The 18,640-nt window shown below is 47.4% G+C and overlaps 1 pseudogene; it reads left to right on the top strand.

The window, feature by feature from the left end:
• The first annotated feature begins 4,232 nt into the window (after positions 1-4,232).
• LOC135264314 (uncharacterized) lies at positions 4,233-18,365 on the top strand (annotated as a pseudogene).
• Positions 18,366-18,640: the final 275 nt, after the last annotated feature.

Here is an 18,640-nt window from a genome sequence, read left to right as displayed (position 1 = left end):
CCTTGGCTCTCCGGCACCACAGTTACAGACTACCATACTCCTGGACTACCCTAAAAAAAAAAAAAATTAAAAAAAAACTCTTGAAGTGTGCGATAAATCACGGCAGCAGGTTTCCAAATGCCCCCTGTGCAAGGATTGCAATATTCTCTTTGCGCGTTGGACATACCTTTAATGGTTTTTTTTTTTTTTCATTTCCGATCCGCCGATCCGGGGCCGGGATCGGATTCCGGAATGATTGCGGAACGTTCCGGCACCGCGAGCGCCGTTTCGTACCCCCTCCTCACGTGTTCGGGAAAGTGCCGCAACGAGCAGTGAGTAAAGGGCCGAGGTACGGCGAGCTGCGGCCGTGGCGACGGCGAGACGGATTCGAGCCCCCAACCCCCGCCCCGTCCGTCTTCTCGGATCTTTTCCCGATGATTCCCTCTCTCGCGGTGCTCTCTCGAGCTGGCTGTCTGTCAATGCTAAACAGCGCGGAGCTCTCCATCTGGGCTCCTGTCTTCCACGTCTCCGCCGCTTCGACGCTGGCTTAAAACGGGGCCTTGCATGGCCTCATTTGAATAAATCAATGAGTCAGTTGAAACGATACCACATAACACCCCTCCCCTCACCCTCCCCCCCCAACCCCAAACCAACTGTTGTCTCCCATTTGTATTCAACTGAGTCCCTCTTAAACTGTGCTGAGTGAGAAGTCGTGCTGAACCGCTAGCAAAAAAAAAGCATCAAAGTTTTGAAACTGAATGTTCGTGTACCAGCGGCAGATCCGGATTGGCTCTGGTTAGCCCCCATTCACAATCAATTGAGTGGTGAACGCCCCCCACCCCCCTGAGTTTGTTGGGAGTTCTTGCCTATCACAGAAATTCACGGTGGCGCTCATGGTCAAGGTTTGTCCCCTAAATGTGATTGATGGATGGAGAGTTTTTTTACGGCTGAACTTCAATTGTGGCACCAGTCACACACACAAAAGAAAGCACACAAGGTCAGTACTGAACATATATTAGTCGGTCTAGAAGGCTTGCACAATCAATGCAGAGTGTACTACATAAATAAGAACCTATATTATTATTTAAGAGGAGGCTGCATGTCTCAGTCCATACGATAACTGACTCATAATCAAATACATATATCCTCGTATAGCAGGGGGGTTCATTTTAGGACCGCAGAACTTTCCTTCTTTCTGTACTCTCCCTGCCTCCCCAACCTGAATAAATTGGAAAAGTTCATAAAGATAGTCTGACCTACTCCAAAAAAAAAAAGATTATAGAAGAATAAAATTGGTTATAGCTGTCTTTGTGTTAAAACGTGGGCATCATCGTCTACAACCTGATGAAGTTTGCAGACGTCTGAACATTAGGGTGTGTGGTGTCAAATATGATAACCCTCTGCCCTCTTGCCTGTTCATTCCTTATATGTATCCCTGACTATCTTTCCACTGACTCAATCCACTTTTCTTTATTTTTTGTTTTAAGAAAAAAAAGACATGCACTGCTAGAAACAGACATAGGCGATTCAACCCTTCGAAGAGAAGGTTTTTGGAATGTTTTTTTTTTTTTTTTCCAAAACTCTAAGTCAGTGTTCTAGATCTCTGTTGCCCTCAATTACCAGCAGTGACATCAGCATTAGAATGTTCTGTTAAGGACATTCTAATTACATATTTGTGATCTTACGCCTTAAAGGGGGTACTTCAGCTCAAAGAGGAGCCAGTTTCGTGTCGTTCACGTTGGACAGAAATAAACAGCTGTAATATCCGCTCCGGGGAATCGCTGCGGCCAACTGTTTGTCTCTCCAACTATTAATACTCCAGCATGAATCACATTCCCCGCTGTCACTCAATAATATCAGCGCTTCCATAATCATGACACCGAAGAAAGAAAAAACTCTTCAGCTACAGGCCCCTACATAAAAGGTCGGAGCTGGGTGAATCAGATTAACCACGCCAGATACCGGGTAGTAGGCTTCATAAATTATTCATCCTTTTTTATATAAGGGTGCATGTTCGTAAATCAAAAGGCTGCTTACTTCCGTGACAAAGTGAACAAAAATGTGTGCCAATGGCGTGAAACAACTTGTATGCCTTTCCTGTTTTCACGTACACGCACGCACGCACACACACACACACACGCATAAAGTTTGAAATTCAATTTCACGAGGCCGCGTGATGGTTGAGCGGATTATGGCAACGCAAGCTCAGAAAAGTCTGAATCGCTACATCTCTCAGTATTTATCTATAAAACTCCTTTTTATCTTTTGTTTAACAAATTTCTTGCTGGCCTTCCGCCGCGTGATGAACACAGGCCTTTGGGTGGCGACGGAGAAGCGAAGCTGGCGTGTCGGTCCGGTCCGGTCCGGTCCGGTCTGGTCCGGTTCTGGGCCCGCGGCCGGGCCAATCTCTTTCGCGGAGCGTCGCCGGCCGCGTCAGGACGTGATCATCCCCCGTCGCCGGGGCTAGATGGCGACGGCCAGGTGCGCGCGGCGTGTAATCGCGTCTGTCACCGACGGCCTTTTTTCATTTTCACGCCGCTTTCGTCCCTGACAAGCAATTTGGGGGCGGGGAGCAGATTTAGAAATCCCTCTGCCGTGGGCGGGCAGAGGGCGGAGTCCAGGGGAGAGAAAGAGAGAGAAAGAGGGAGTGTGTGTGTGTGTGTGTGTGAGAGAGAGAGGGGCAGAGAGAGCGAGAGATGAGATGAGAGGCAGAATGAGACTGAGAGGGGATGAGAGACATAGGGAGTGAGAGACCGAGGGGATGACTTGGAAAGAGATACAGATGCTGTTTATCATTAGCAGCTGATCTCTGGAGTTCACTTCTCCCTCTCTCTCTGTATCAGAGGAAAAAAGAGAAAGGGAGTGAGAGACAGAGAGAGATCCTCCCAGGTCCTGAGGCTCAGGTCACTAAGACCATGCAGCCTCACAGCTACATAACAACTAAACTTTTATTAGAATTAACCAAATAATAAAGCAACAAAAGCAAAAATGTATTACCTGTTTGGAAACTCAAACGAAAATTTAAACAAATTGCAATGCTATCTGGTCCTAAAATGTGAATACTCTGTGACAGATTACCTGACCACAGTGAAAAATGTTGACAAAATGAAGACTCGGCAAGCACAGCCTAGCAATAGAGACCGGCCGCCATCAGACTCCAAATAAATTTGCAGTATTATGATTATTTATAAATATATATATTAATATACATGCTATGCCTGTTATATTTTAATCTTCATATTTACTGTTGTTAATCCTTTTATCATTGTTGTTATGATTCTGAATATTAGCCTTTGGCAATACGTATTTCAAAATATGTCATGCCAATGAAGCATTTTGAATTTGAGTTAGAATTTTGAGAGAGATTGAGAAAGGGAGAGAGAGAGAGAGGAACAGAGGAAGAAAGAGAGAGATGAAGAGAGAGAGAGGGGAAGAGAGAGAGAGAGAGAGAGAGAGGGAAAGAGAGAGGGAGAGAGGGGAAGAGAGAGAGAGAGGAAGAGAGAGACAGTCAGAGACAGAGACAGCCTGCTGAGAGCTTTGCTGGCTGGCGTGCTGGGCCCGGAGCAGCCTGAGGCCTGTGCTGAGCACAGAGGGAGTGTGTCTGGAGCGCCTGGGCATCATTAATCAGTCAGCCGTGCCCCCGACAGCTGCCTGCCAGCCCCGCGTCACCCGTCGGGCTTCAGAGGATCCGCCAGTGCCGCCGCCGCCGCCACGCGGCTCGCCTGGCCGGCAGAGACAGTGGCTCCCCAACCCCCCCCACCACCCCCCCCGGGATCCCGCACGGCATCCCGCTGTCCTCCCGGCCTTCACCCCCGGCTCTGCTGCGGCCGTCTCCTTTTTAGCGATCTCTGCTGCTTGTCCTTAGCAGCTGATCTCTGCTGTTCGTCCTTAGCAGCTGTACTGTGCTGTTCATCATTAGCAGCTGATCTCTGCTGCATTTCTTTAGCAGCTGGTCTCTGCTGTTCATCTAAAGTGGCTGATCTCATCACTCCTGTGTAGCTGCTAATCTTTACTTTCTTTTCTTCTGCAAGTGACTGATCACTGTCATTTGCCTGCAGCCACTGATCTTGGTTATCCTCGCTGATCTCCGGGGGTTTTCTGTAACAGCTGATCTCTCCTGTGCATATCGGCAACAGCTTGCGCTGCTGTCTGTGACATCAGAGGATATCAAAGGATATTTTTCCATTGTACCCTGCACACCAGGGTAGAGGAAACCCAGACAGACAGCTCAGGAAACACAATGGCCCACCGCCATGGGACGCTCCCCCACCCCGGCCCTCACCTGGAGTCGGCTCTCCTTCCGCCCCGCCCGCATTGTCCTATTGTGGTGTTTAATTGAGCGTGCGCTCCCTCTCTCTATCCCTCTCCCCCGGTGCCCTGACCGAACATCGCTACCCACCCTCCCCCTCCCTCCCCCCCCCTCTGTACACTTGACCCTTCTCATTGTGCCATTGTTTGGGCAAAGAAAAGTCCCCCCCCCCGCCCCCCCTCCGGAAAGCATCCTAGGTGCTGTGGAGGGGTCCCGGAGCAGATTAACGAGCGAGCCTTTTTGTACCTGAAATGTTACGCCATTGTTCCGCCTCCCCCCCCGACGCCGAATGAGGAACACGTCCTCTGGCAAAAAAACCGGCGCCTCAAAAAAGCACCTTCTCCTAAACAATGAGCCTCCTAATAAAGGGTTTGTGTTGCTCCCGCGCGCTTCCTTGAAAGGAAAAAGGGGTTCCTCTGCGGAGGGGAAGACACGTTTTAAAAAAAGAAGAATGCACATCTTTGAAAAACAGATAATAAGCACGAGGGGGATTCGTATCTAATTGCGACCGCAAGCTCGGGAATCTCCAATTCATTTCGCTCCCTGACATTAAACGTGACAACGCAGGGGGTTGTTGTCGTCGCCGTTTGCCCGCTTGCCGCTAGTCATCCATCACTAAACATAATGACCTTTTTAATGAAGTCCCCAGCATTATCGCAAGGCTGCTGTGAATACTCCTTTAATGAATTGTTTGGGAAACTTTTCTCGTTTTTTTTTTTTTTTCCTTGGCCCTTTATTTATTTATTTATTTATTTTTTTTTGCTTCGCGGAAGGTTCCGGTGAAAGAGCGGGCAGGTGCTCTCGACCGCCGAATCGACTCCCGCAACCCCCCCGTCAACCCTTTCCCGTCCTCAATTATTAACGCCCTGGCATTTATCACTGTGTTCCTTCCGGGAGTGTTTGCCGACTTCTACCCCAGCTCCCTGGAAACGGGCGGTCTCCGCACCGCCATAATCCGAGGTGGGCGGAGTTCGGTTCCCTCGGCTCCTATTGGCGCAAGGGTGTGCCGAGCGTTGCACAGCCACCTTGGGATGGGTGCAGCTTAGCGCCGGAATTAGCCCAGCGCCTTCCGAAGCTGAGGGGCGGAATGCTGAGGGGACAGGACGCCAGCCCTCCCCGAGGCCATTTTACAAACATTCCGGAATGTTCTCATGCCTGCCAGACAGGGCTCGGAGTGGGGTGCTCAGGCTGTGGCAGTTACGTGCGGCGCTCTCGCTGCCTCACACAGTTAAAAGCATTCTGCACCGTGGCCCAAACTTAAATCATAGAGAATACAACTAATAGCACACTCTAATTGAACCATCGTAGGATTTAAAAAGATGCAGTGTGAAAGATAGTTACACTTTGCCCTGCGTAGATCTGGTCTGATATTTGAGAGGGTGTTGGTCAATATCAGAAGCCCCACACCTATTACAATAGTGAATTATGGACTGTAATTCATGCGATAGCAGTTGAACTTGTAAATTCGTCCAGAATATTGATTTAGAGTTCTCTTATTTTATTCCTAAAATAAGATGTTTAAAATGTATAAGTCATATCCACTAGAGTTACATGGAGATTGAAAAAAATCCTCTTAAGATCCTCCCTTATCTCATAGAACTGAGGTAAGATTTGTAAAATGTTATATTGCACAAGCACATCTTACTTCAGGGAATCCTTCCGTATCTCTCCCATCTTTCCCTGACTAAAGCTCCCAAAGATATCGAACCAATCCATCTTAAGAGTATATGAAAGTTACACTCTGTTACACTCTGAGAGATTAGCAAAAGTTACACTCAATTTATGCTCTGGGAGATTAATTTCCCGCAATTTGATTGGTTCTGTCATCCCGTAGCCAGTGTGGCGATAGCCTTGGTATTTGAAGCGCCTCCAAAACCCTTTTGCCCGTAAGATTCTGTAACTAAAACCTGAAATTGTGCTCGGAAAAAATGCAGAGCGTTTCCTTTTCTGCTGTTGCGTTACCTTGTCCGTTCTGATTTTCGTCAACGGTGCTGCTGTCAGCTGGGTCCATCGTGGGGATTCTCCAGAATGGCTATGCTCAGCGTGAGTTCTAGAAGGTTAATTTGAAGTCAGGCAAACGGCAACTTTTGCACTCCACCCTAAATGCCAGGACAATAATACAGAATGTTGCAGCAGAGTTATGAATGGATTATCATAAAATCAGGTCTGTCCTGTAACCAAAAAAAAGTAAAAACTATGGTGTTGAACTATTGTATCTATGCACATGTGACAGAATAGGATTTGTCAGGCAGGATGTTTCTGTAATATGTCTCCTGGTCCGCAGCAGCTTGAGCTAGCTTAAACGTTGCTAGCGTGCCAACAGTAGCCTCTTGCACCAGGTGTGAACAATATAAATTTGGCTGGGTGCCAGTGGTGGCCCGGCAGCAAGATCTGGCTTCACGCTGAAATATTCATAATATGATCTTTGTGACATACTGACAACATAACCAGCTGGACCATAACCAGCCCCTCTGCCCAACTGTGGAGAGCCTCCGTTAAATTTACATTGCCTTCTTTGTTAAACATTGGAGGGAAGATTGCATTCCAAACGGTTACGTCCAGCTGTGCCAAGAACAAGACATCGGTTTAGCATAAAGATGCTTTTGTGGGTTTTGTTGATGCAAGTTATTATTTTTATTTTCTTTTGCAGGTACCTAGAAACACAGCAGCAGTATCACGCCCCAGCAGTGTAGAAATCCCCCCACCCAAGTGTGAAAAATGTTGACTTTTTTTTTACTCTCCACTTTGCTACAGTCATTCCCGAAGTGAGAATAAAACTCATTCTCTTCTGTGTGTTATAGCCTGCGATTTACATTTTAATTTGGTCTTTCGCGTTCCATCCTAGCGAAGAAAAACAATAACAATGTTTTCTGCGGAGGGAAATGAGGGGGATGAAATTTTAAAAGTTATTATTTATTAAGTGCAATGAGTGAAGAGAGTTTTTTGCTGTTGTTTTTGTTTCCTGCAATCTGTCGCAGTGAAAGTATGTTTCTGCTTCTAGCACACACGTTTTAATGCAATCTAAGTCGTTTTACAGCATTCATTAATCAACTGTCGCAACGTTCCACTGTACTTGCAATCGCAAAATACATACGTATACGCATATGAGATGGTACTTGGATAAGTGAACAATACAATTAATTTGTAATGAGTGAAAGCCATACCTACCTTGTAGGATTTGTCACGAATGGTGTGGAAGAACTTGACTGGCCTGCACAGAGCCCTGACCTCAACCCCATCCAACACCTTGGGATCAATTGGAAAGCTAACAGTGAGCCAGGCCTAATCGCCCAATCAGGTGCCCAACCTCACTAATGCTCTTCTGGCTGAATGGAAGCAAATCCCTGCAGCAATGCTCCCAACGTCTAATATGAAGCCTTCCCAGGAGTGGAGGTGGTTACATCAGCAAAGGGTGAACCAACTCCATACCAATGCCAATAATTTTGGACGAGATGTTGAATGTCAGGTGTCCACATGCTTTTGGCCATGTGATGCAAGTCAACCCACGAAAGCTCTTAGCCAGTCGATTACTTCTCCGCAGTTCATGTGTAATTAGCCATCCAGTTGGAAGCAGTGACTCAGATCAACAAATTATATAGTGGCGTATCATAAAACTTTCTCACCAAGTCTCTTATCAACCAGCAGAAGATACAAAAGTGTGCTCGAACCAAGAGGATTGTGGGATTTTCTTTTAGCAGGATGCAACACAAGCTGTAAATTCCTTTTCAAGACTCGCTAGAGGCAGACAGTCGGGGGTCAAGAATAGTGAAGTAAAAGACTGAACAAAGTATTCGTCTAGGTCTATTGCAACTATCTAGCATGTCATATTGACTCTTCTCATTGCTTTTGTGTCGAGTGTAGCGCAAGCTAAATTCAACTGTACCTTAATTGTACTGCCGATCTCTCTTGCTTGTGCAAATTATATGTTTTTGAGTAAATGTTTAACTGCATTTAGAAGTGATAACTATGCATCCAGCAGTGTGTACAGGCATTACATACATGCAGTCATCAGCACTCAGAAATATTCTATGCTGTTTTTTTTTTCTCTCTTATTTTCTTCAGAAGACAATAAAAACAGGCCATGTTGGATTCTTGTTAATTAATTAATTTAGAAAATTTCATTTGAAACTGGCAGGTAAAGGCTGAGCAGCCTCGGGCACGGTTATAAAGTAAGGGAGACCGTTCTCTTCCACGTCAGCTGACCAAGGTTTTTATTTTTGTTTCGGGTATCTTTGGGAGCCATTGAGATGCGCAGCGGGGGTCCCTTCTTCCCTTAGAATGCTCAGAGACGGCCCCCCGAGATGTCCTCAATCCGTCCGCGACTGCCAGCAGCACCGCGGACTCTGCCTCAGCAGCTCCCTGTGATCTCCTCCAACTGTCCTCATCGGACCTCTCCCTCGGTTTCCCCTTTCCGGGAAAACGATCTCCTGTGCGGATCATATTTTAGACGGGGCTTAATCAGAGACCGGCTATTCCCCCAGCCCGATCAAGCCCGTCGGCAGCTTTCTCCGGCTCGAAGCCCCGGTACCACCGCGGAGAAGGTTAATGAACTTCAATAGCATCCCCGGCAACGCGGTTTCAAAGTCTCTGCTGTGTCTTAATGTCTTTCTCAGAGTGCCGACGCCAAATGAACAAAGCACTTCACATTTGGAAAAAGGCCAGCCCTTTTCTCCCTCCTCTCTTTTGAAGCCTCTTATTATTATTTTTTTTTCTGCTACACCGGCTTATAGTTCTCTCCGTAGACGGGCACTACAGAGCCCACGCCATCGGCCCAAGTCACGCATCTCAGCTTGACTAAAACAATCGCTTTGAATTTAACGTGGTCTGAATTTCGCTACTTTTCCGGCGCGTGGAGCAACATTCATGAGTGAGTGGCTGGCAACAGAATGACCTCAGCACTGACCCTATGGTGTTCTACCTGCTCTGTGACCAAATCAAGTATCTTAGTGCCAGATTTATGAAGAGGCCACATATCATCACTGATCAATTTATTGCAAATGTGAGTGTGTGCTATATATATACACTGTACAGGCAACAAAAAAAAAAACTTAATGTAAAGAATAATTCCCTTAATTTATGCACATTTATAGTACAAACTTTTTTTTCATTTTCTACCTATAATAACACAAAAAAATGAGTTAATTTAAAAATAGCCTCCTTTGTAATTATATTTAATTATAATTAAACAAATTATTGCAAGTTTATCCAATCTAAATTGGAGGTGGACACACACAGTATATATACATATGTATATATACTGTATATGTGTGTCATATCACATTATGGAGCTCGCTGCATATGCCCAAAAGTCATTACAGTTCCTTATATGGATGACAAGTTGATTCCAGATTGAAAATATTAAATCTCACGGCTAACTTGTAATATACCAGCCTTCAGGTGTTTCAGGAGAGAGTCAGCTCACTCCTGACTCCTCCTGAACCCTTCCAAAATGTCTATTGCCCGGGATACAACAGCCAATGAAGGGTTAACAATTTTGAGGTGTTTATATTTCCCCGTGCATAATGCGAGGGTAATTCTTCGCGCATTAGGTTATCACGGCAGCAGTGGGCCAGCGATACTGAAGCTCAGTGCCTCTGTGACTGCAGGACTCTGTATAATGAGAACAGCAGGGAACAAATGGGGGACCAGTGGCTTCACTGGGGAGGGGAGTGGGGGGCGGGAGGGGAAGGGAGGGGAGGGTGGGGGGGCTATGGGGGGGCGGGAGGCGAAGGTGGGGGGGGAGGAGGGGATGGTGGGGGGGGGGCGGAGGGGAGGAAAGGGTGGGTTGCGGGGGGCCGGGTGTAGAGGTGGAGGGGAGGGTGGGGTGGGGAGGCAGGAGTGGAGAGGAGGGGAGGGGAGGGGGAGGGTGGGGGGGAGTGGAGGTTCTGGAGAAAAATATATAAGAGTAATGAGGATGAGGAAGGTGAAAATGAGGAGCAGCAGGTCTGGTGAACGGAGACCTGCGGAGAGGTGGACAGACGGAAGGACAGACGAACGACCTGCCATTTAAAAAGACCCTACTGTGAGTAAGATGAGGAAAGAAATCACATCACTCAGCCTGCACCTACTATGGTGTTCTGAACACCGTTGTGGGTCTCCTGGGTCTGTGGAAAATGTACATATTCCTAATGAGCCCTTTTTATTTATTTATTTAGTTTTTTGTAGGTGTGCGATGCAGCAGGGGGTAGCAGTTAAATGGTGGTGCTGGTATGAGGACCACAATTCTGAGGATATCGCCAAGTCCTGGTTGTTTTCATTATTTATCAAGGAATAATGAAATTACGATACTCCAATCACACTTATTATTCCAGGATGCATTATTGAGAACAAGGGGAGCTCAATGGGATGGCATTCCCACAGCAGTCAAGAGACCTTAACCCTACTGAACATCTGTGGGAGCTGTGGAAGAGGGAAAAGGCCAAACACCGAGTGACATCAACAGAGCATTTAAGGGAAGTGTTGAGAGAGCACTGGGAAGAAATGGAGGATGAGGAGCCGCAAAAGCTGCGGGGAATCGATGCCAAGCGGAGCGAAGGCGGTTTTCAAGGTGGACAAACCAAGTACTGAACATTTGTGACCTTCAAAAAAAAGACCTCCACACTTTGTTTTTGCTCATCATTCATTTTTTCTTATTTTTTAAATTGTGTGTTCTTGAATAAGAAGCGCCGACAGAGTGTTGTAATTGCACTGGCCCTTGATAAATAATGAAAACAGTCAGCTCTCGGCGGCGTCCTCAGACGCTTCGGTCCCCACCGCACGTGTAAACAGAAGCGCATCTGCCGCTCGTTTCGAACCGCAGCTGGCTGCTTCAGACCACGGGAGACGCAATTAGCCCGCTTAGCTAAAGACCAAGGTCCCCCCCTACCCCCCAACCCCCCCCCCCCCAGCAGCCACAAGAGTTTATGAAGCTCGTATTACCTCTCTGGGGGCGTCACCCAAGGGACGTTCACGTGCTCGAGTCGACGTACTTCATCTTCACTTAAGTGTTTTGAATCGTCAGGAGGGTCTACATTACATCGTCTCTTCGGTCGCTCGATGAGGAGCGTTCAGAATTCATGGCCACATCGCCGTCGTGGGGGAAAACGCGAAGCTCGCCTTGGTTTTTTTTTGCGTTAGTTTGCGTTTTACGCGCTGCGATGATTCGCCGTCCGAAACGCGCGTATGTTCGGCCAGGTCTTCGTCTAAAGCAGTGGTCTCCAACCCTGGTCCTGGAGAGCTACAGGGTCTGCTGGTTTCCATAGTGACTTCACTGCACTTCATGAATCAATTACAGCAGTTTATTACGCAGTTGTGTAACCTGGTGTCTTGGGTCTCAATTGGGTGCTGATTTTAAGGTGAAAACAAAAACCAGCAGACCCTGTAGCTCTCCAGGACCAGGGTTGGAGACCACTGGTCTAAAGTTTCGGTCCCTCGTCCCTCTTCTTCAGTCTGCTCACAGCCTACCCGAGGCTTGGGGGGGGGGGTGAGGGGGGGGGTCATGCTCTCGTTAATCCGCGACAGGAAATCAATTAAACTCATCAGATCCGCGATCAATATGCACCGTAGTGGCTCTTCGTTTTTGTGCGTTTACATCGGTTTCGAAAAGGCCGTCCGGCGAGCCGGGGCGAGCGTGCTTTTTTGAAAAGGCCAGCGAAGAAAAATGGCTGATTAGTTTCGCTAACGGCCAGCGATGTACACGAGTCTGAGAAAATGCTGAATGCATTAGCTTTCCTCCAATCGGGTAAACATTGGAAAATAAATTCAATTAAGTGTTTTCAAACAGTTTATAGACTTCTGTCCATGTGCACATTTTATTAAGTGACACCCATGCACCAGGCAGGGAAAAGCAAAACAAGGAACCTGTTTTTTTTTTGGGGGGGGGGGGGGGGTTTGAGCACCTGCCCCTCAGTATGTCTGCACACTCCCCCATTGTAGCATACACTACATTAGGTTTTTTGCAGATTTTTTTTATTCTCATACCAGTTCTCATACCAGTGTCAGACTGCTTGCTCTTCAGACTGCTTGTTCTGAATGCACCCTTTTTTCCACCCATTATGCCACAGCAGACAGTTAAAAATGATACCCATCACTAGCAAAAATAGAAGTGGTGGTCATACGCACACAGTATATTTATACGCGACCTGAACAGCTAGTTGCACCTGAAATTAGAACACTTTACATTTTTAAAAAAATGGCCGTACACTTTTCTCGGTAACAGTTCAGTGACGACTTGACTGCCGACAGTTGAAGCTAACCACCCGAGAGTTCCGAGAGACTTTTTCTCCATTTATGACAATTTCATAACTTGACAATCAATAGCCCCTGTCCTTATCCTGGCCGAGAACATTTTTTTTTTGTCTGCTTGTATAACAGGCTCTCGCAGACGGGCGCGGACTCCGTCGACAGGCCGCTGGAATAATTCCCGTCCGCCTCGCCGCGACTTGAAATGCCCCTCGTACCGACGAGCGCAATCAGAAGAAGTGGCGGATGAAAGGAGGACAAGTTGTGAAATTGGATTTAAACCTTTTCGGCCCCTGTGCGGCGGCGAAATGACCGAAGGGCATAATTGACTTTTTCTTCCTTTTGATATTTCCATCCCCCTCGCTCGTCTTGTGTCTTATTCAAACAATAATTTTTTTACGAGCGGCAGGAAAGTCGGCGTACCGCACGACGTCGCATTCGCGCCGAAGCGTCATCGAAGGGTTTCGTGCGGGTTGATGATGGCGGGGTGCCAGTCGCGCTCCCTCCTCCTGTGTGGAAGCGTCGCGCCGGCTCGCGATCCATCCATCACCGCTGTTTACTTTCACGCCCGTCCGGTTATTAAGACGCGGCCAATTAATGTGATGCACCGCCGCAATTAATAGCTGTTTCTTTATGCGGTTTATTTATGTGCAGGTGCGTTGTAAATATTACAATGGCAATTATGAGCTTATGCCAAAGCATGTGTTCTCCTGAATACATGTCTGGAGCCTTAAAAAGTGGAACATGCAGTACACCGCTGTTTTATTTTATTATTATTATTATTATTATTTTTTATATTATTATTAACTTTTTTTAAGTGGGTTTTATCAATATGCAGAGTGCTTTGACTAGTTTGGAAGCTGCCTTCCCATGATTTAATTATGAGTCACACATCGAAATGAATTAAATTACTATGAGCTGACTGGCGGCTCACCAGCTGGGAGTCGCTCGCTAGATCCACTGCGATTTTAAATGGAATTAAGTCCTGCTGGAAGGCTTGACAGCCTGAATTGGGCAGATATTTGTCAGAGACTCAGACGCTTCAGTAGGGGGAGTTCGCTCCGCCGCGGTTCAACTCACGGTTAGAGCGCGAAAACGTCCCCGCTATTTTTATTTTATTATTTTTAAGTGAGCCTTCGCGCTGCGGCGAGAACGGAGAGAATGTCATTACGCTCGCGGATTAGCGGAAAACGGAACGCGAATCCGGCGTCGGCCGCCGCGCCGCCTGCCGTCGCCGTGCTCGTCGGGTCTGCTGCGCGCGCCGTTCGCTAACGGGACGCTAACGCCGAGGGTGCCTCGGGTAATTCCGCGCGAATTTCTCGGTAAATGTCAGCGTACAGGAGGAGCAGACGAGCACAGAGCTCTCCGTCGGGGCCCCGTCTGAACTTAGCGCTGAACGACTTAACGCTGATTCTTTCTAACAGTGTCTCCTTAACCTCCGCGATGACGCGTCGCTGACCCCACCCCTATTGTGCTGTCTTCTCCGAAGTCGTTTTCCATCGCTTGACGTGCGTCGGCACAGACGCTTTCATTTTAATCACAGATTCTGCAGCGAGCCGCTCGCGATCTGTGAAGTGCCCTACCATTAATAAACGAGGAAACCCCCTCAGGAGAATCAGTGTTCTTAAGCAGGACAACTTCAAGCAAGTACAGGGCCGCGACAGTCGTATGGCATAGATTAGACATCACGCTTTTGCATATGGGCCGTTTAATTAGCCAATATTAATGGGAGCTCTCAGCATAATGAACTGATTAGCTTTGGGGGTAATGTGGAGCTAAGACGGCTAGCGCAACATTGTTTACCACTGAATAAGCCAGCCACTCCCACCCACCAATCAAGTGCAAGCAGCAACAGACTCCAAATGCAAATCGCGCACCTGCAATCAACTATAGACCTTTTGTTCGCTTTCTTGTGCATGGACTAATGATGCGACAATGAATAGCCAAGAAACAGCTCGGCGGCCAACTTCCCAATTACTTTTGGTCCCCGAAAATAGGGAGATTATGTATAAAAATGGCTGTAATTCCTGCATGGATTAACTGAATATGGATGTAAATGCATCGCAATGAAGCTGGCAGTCTGAGTTTTAACCTCATATTCATTATTTCATCTCAAATCCAATGTGCTAGAGGAGAGAGCCAAAAGAGCAGAAACTGTGTCGCTGTCCAAATATTACAGACTGCACTGAATATACTCTTAACCTTTATTTATACGGAGTAGGTGGACTGAGCATGTGTGCTTATCAATGGCAAAACCCTGTTAAAGGTGTTCCATTGGATCTGGGGACAGTGCCATTGACAGGGCAGGATGAATCATGGATTTTTGCTGTTTACGCCAAATTCTGAACCGACCACCTGCATATCACAGTAGAAATTGAGATTTGCCAGATCAGGCAATGTTTTTCAAACTTCAGTCTTCTAGTTATGGAGATCACATGCCCAGTGTAGATTCATTTTTCTGTTCTTAGTCGACAGGAGTGAAACCCAGCGTGGTCTTCTGCTGCTGTAGCCCATCTGCTCGGAGGTTTGAAGTGTTGTGCATTCAGAGATTCCCTTCTGCACACTACTGTCGGAAACGGCTGTTATTCCAGAATCCATGGCCTTTCTGTTACCCGGAAAGAGTCTGCCTATTGTCCTCTGACCTCACTCATTAACAAGGTGTTTTCACCCACGGAGCTACCTCTCACTGGATGTTTTTTAGTTTTTTATTTTATCACACTGTTCGCTGTGAACGCTACAGACTGTAGCACGTGAAAATCCCAGGAGGGCAGCCGGAGATGCTGGAACCACCACGGCTGGCAGCAAGAGTCGTACCATGGGCAAACTCACTAGAGCACGCTAAGAGAGCTCATACTAATGTTTGGTCAACAACAACTAAACCTCTTCACCTTCTCTGCGCGCTTTATATACTGCGCTCCAGGCTACATTGAGCAGCAGGTCATTTGCATTAATAAGCAGGTGTGTGTATATATAAGCAGGTGTATATGCATAGACAGATATGAAACATTTCAATAGCTGCAGAATCTCCCCTTTTTGGAGGTGCATCTTGAATCTGAGCAAAGGCTGCACCGAGGTGGCAAATGGGATGATTGAGCCAAGCAGCCCTTCTGAGCAAATGGATCCTAAGTAGATTTAACCTGTTGCATTATGGGTGTTTTTTTTCCCCCTCCTTCCTCCTCGGCTGGCCGACATCACCTCCACCCCCCCCCCCCCCTTTCCCTCACCCGAACCCCCTTCTCCGCACGCATTAGAGAGAGTGCCTGGATGATTGGTGTGAACACCCACGGGGGACGAGGATTAGGGAGGGCATATTTGCAGCATCACATGAAGTTCCATTTCACGCTTGGCTAGCCTGGCCGAAAGTAATAGCGCAGGCCGAGGATGTGATGAAGTGGCGCACCCGCTAACTTTCATTACGTTTTCCTAACCTTGTCCCGTCGGCCAATTAATGTTACTCCACTGCGGCCACGCATACCTTAAATCAGGTTTTCGTCTCCCCCGGGTAAATTTCACGCGATTAAACGAGGACCAGGTGGACTCGAGTGTCGCGGAAAAGTGCACGATGAATAACTCATTCATCACCAAACGATAAATTAGACATTAAACCTGGGGAAGGAAGACAATGATAGATAGGGTTTCACAAGCACGTGTTTGCGTTTTAGCTGATTACTTAAGACGGGTGATTTAGCTGACAGATTTTCTCAAGTGATTTATTTTAACATATTCGTGCATACATTACCGGCATTTAACGTTGCTTGTTTTTGTGTTCTGTGGTATTAATATCCTCTGTGGTTGTATTTTACCCAGAAACGGGTTAAGGAAAAGAGAGTCTGGCCTGTTTCATGCTGAGCATGCTCATTAGGATTTGAGTGCCACCCAGTGTACGGAATCAGAATACCCCATTTAAAGAGCGGTCGGCTCTTATCATCTGAACAAAGGCTCTTCACAGTGGAGTGAAGCAAATGGCATCCGTTTTAAAACCCCCTCACCTCTCCCTTTAGGTCAGGTTTGTGTGATTGTAATGGCACTCATTTCCAAAGATCTCAACATATTTATTAATTTCTTGTTTGTTTGTTTGTCTGGTTGTTTATTTATGTTTTTGTTTGTTTATTTTTTCATGTATTTATTTGTTTGTTTTTTATTTATGTGTTTGTTTGTTGTCTGGTTGTTTGTTCGTTTGTTTGTTTGTTTTATTTTGCTTCGTTATTCTTTATGGAGGCGGGTAAATCCTGACAGAATTATAATTATTTGACTGCACAAATGTTTTCTTGTAGTCGTCGAAAGCAATCTGTATTATCCAAGATAATAGCTTGTATTCATTGTAATGAGGTATGAGGTGTATTGCTGCTTGTTATTGAAATTGTCAATGATCTAGAACAGGCTGGATATAATCAGGCAATCAGGTAATCTTTTTAATCTTTTTTTTTTCAATCAATCAATATGGATGTTTTTTGTTCCGTACGTATATTGAAGTTAGGGCAACTGCAATTACATTTTAAAGGCAGCAAAGGTAGAAACATAACCGTGATTCTTCCCCCCCACCCCCTCTTTTTTTGATATTCACAATATTTCTTTATTGCCTGAAGAGAATCTCTCTTGTTTTTCTCAGGGAAGCGTTATTATCTCGTCCGCCCTTAATGAGCGAGCTTGCCTGCGTTTGGCGGAGCCTTCAGCTCCCGCTCCCTCTAGTACTTCTTACTTTTCTTTATTTTCCGCATGTCCTCCTTTTTGTTTTTTGTTGTTTTTTTTTTGCCGTTCCCTCTCTCGGAGAGCTGAGAGGACCCGCGAGGACCTGCTTCTCCACGCCGTCGCCGCGACGAGGAGATGAAACAAAAGGCCTCCGCGGAGGCATTGTGCTCGCTTTTGGGCTGTTCAGCGACTCCGGAGATAAGGCGGAGGCAAAAAAAAAAAAAAAAAATGTCCTTGATTAACACGGCCAATAAACTGAACGTTTCCCCGCTCGACAGGGCCGTTCAGGGCTGGAGTCTGGCGTGTTCTACGTGGTCCTTGTTTTCCACCCTGGCGCGTGTGGATGTAACAGAGATGTGGCCGTGCGGCGTGGTCGTAGAGATCAAATTGCACGCGCCGTTGTAATCCGCTTTGCACGAGACGAGCGCATTTGCGCGAGACCGGAACGTTGGCGGCTAGGGCGGACGTTCCGGTCGGCGCGCTCGATTCCGAAAGCGAGTCGGTCCGCCTCCTCCCAACGGCCGCCCTGCTACTACCTGGTTCTCACGGGCAGGTCCGGGGCGCACGTCCATTCCAAGCGTGGGCCGAGACAGAGGGCTGGGAGAGGTAGCTCGGGGGACTATCGGTGGAGATGCGCTCTGTAATCTCAAGGCCCCCATGCATCACTCTGTCACGGGCCGGGTGATGAATGTGTGCGGTGGGGAAGCCGCTGTTCCTCTTTCACGAAGCGCGAGCGCAAACAGGAGGCAGGGCTGCCTGCTGCCTGAGACCGAGGCAGTGCGCACGTCTCCGGTAGGATCGGGTTCAGGACCTTGGACAGCATCCCTAAATATCGCAAGATTGTAGGTGCTGTCTGAATACCAGAGCCGATGGCTCCCGCACCCCTCCTATATGTCTGCCTGCGTTTGTGTGTGTGTGTGTGTGTGTGTGTATACATGTATACATGTGCGTCCATAAGAGAACAAGAAAGAAGATGAGATGTAAATCTTTGTGCAGGGGACTTTGCCTTTATGTATTTTACATGGCGCTGAGAAGCTCTGTCTTCATTTGCTTGTCAATGCAGTGGCCTTGCGCGATAAACATCATGCATATATGTAATGCGCGGTGATATATTTGAACGGAGCGTAGCTCCGGCTGTCAGGCGCCGCTGCGGCTCCTCTCCCTCTAAGAGGGGGGAGTTTAAAATGAGCGCGCGGCAAATGCGGGCGACGAGAAAAAGCAGATCGCAAATGTCAACGCGCCGTTCCGCGTCGGCTGCGAGGGAACCCGGAAAGGCTGTGGGCGCGAGCGTCGCCTCAGACCTTTTCCGCAACGCAGCGCCGCTAAATTCCGGCTGTCGACATTTTATTACTTAAACCGAGTGCAAATGGCCGTACCGCCCAGTGTTTACCCCACCCCCGCCCCCCCGCCCCCCCTCCGCCCGCTAGCTTGGGCTGGGCGCAG

Source organism: Anguilla rostrata, chromosome 9 (assembly GCF_018555375.3).
Source record: "Anguilla rostrata isolate EN2019 chromosome 9, ASM1855537v3, whole genome shotgun sequence".
NCBI lineage: Eukaryota > Metazoa > Chordata > Actinopteri > Anguilliformes > Anguillidae > Anguilla > Anguilla rostrata.
The sequence above is the reverse complement of the archived record's forward strand: the minus strand, read 5'-3'. Positions and strand labels throughout refer to the sequence as shown.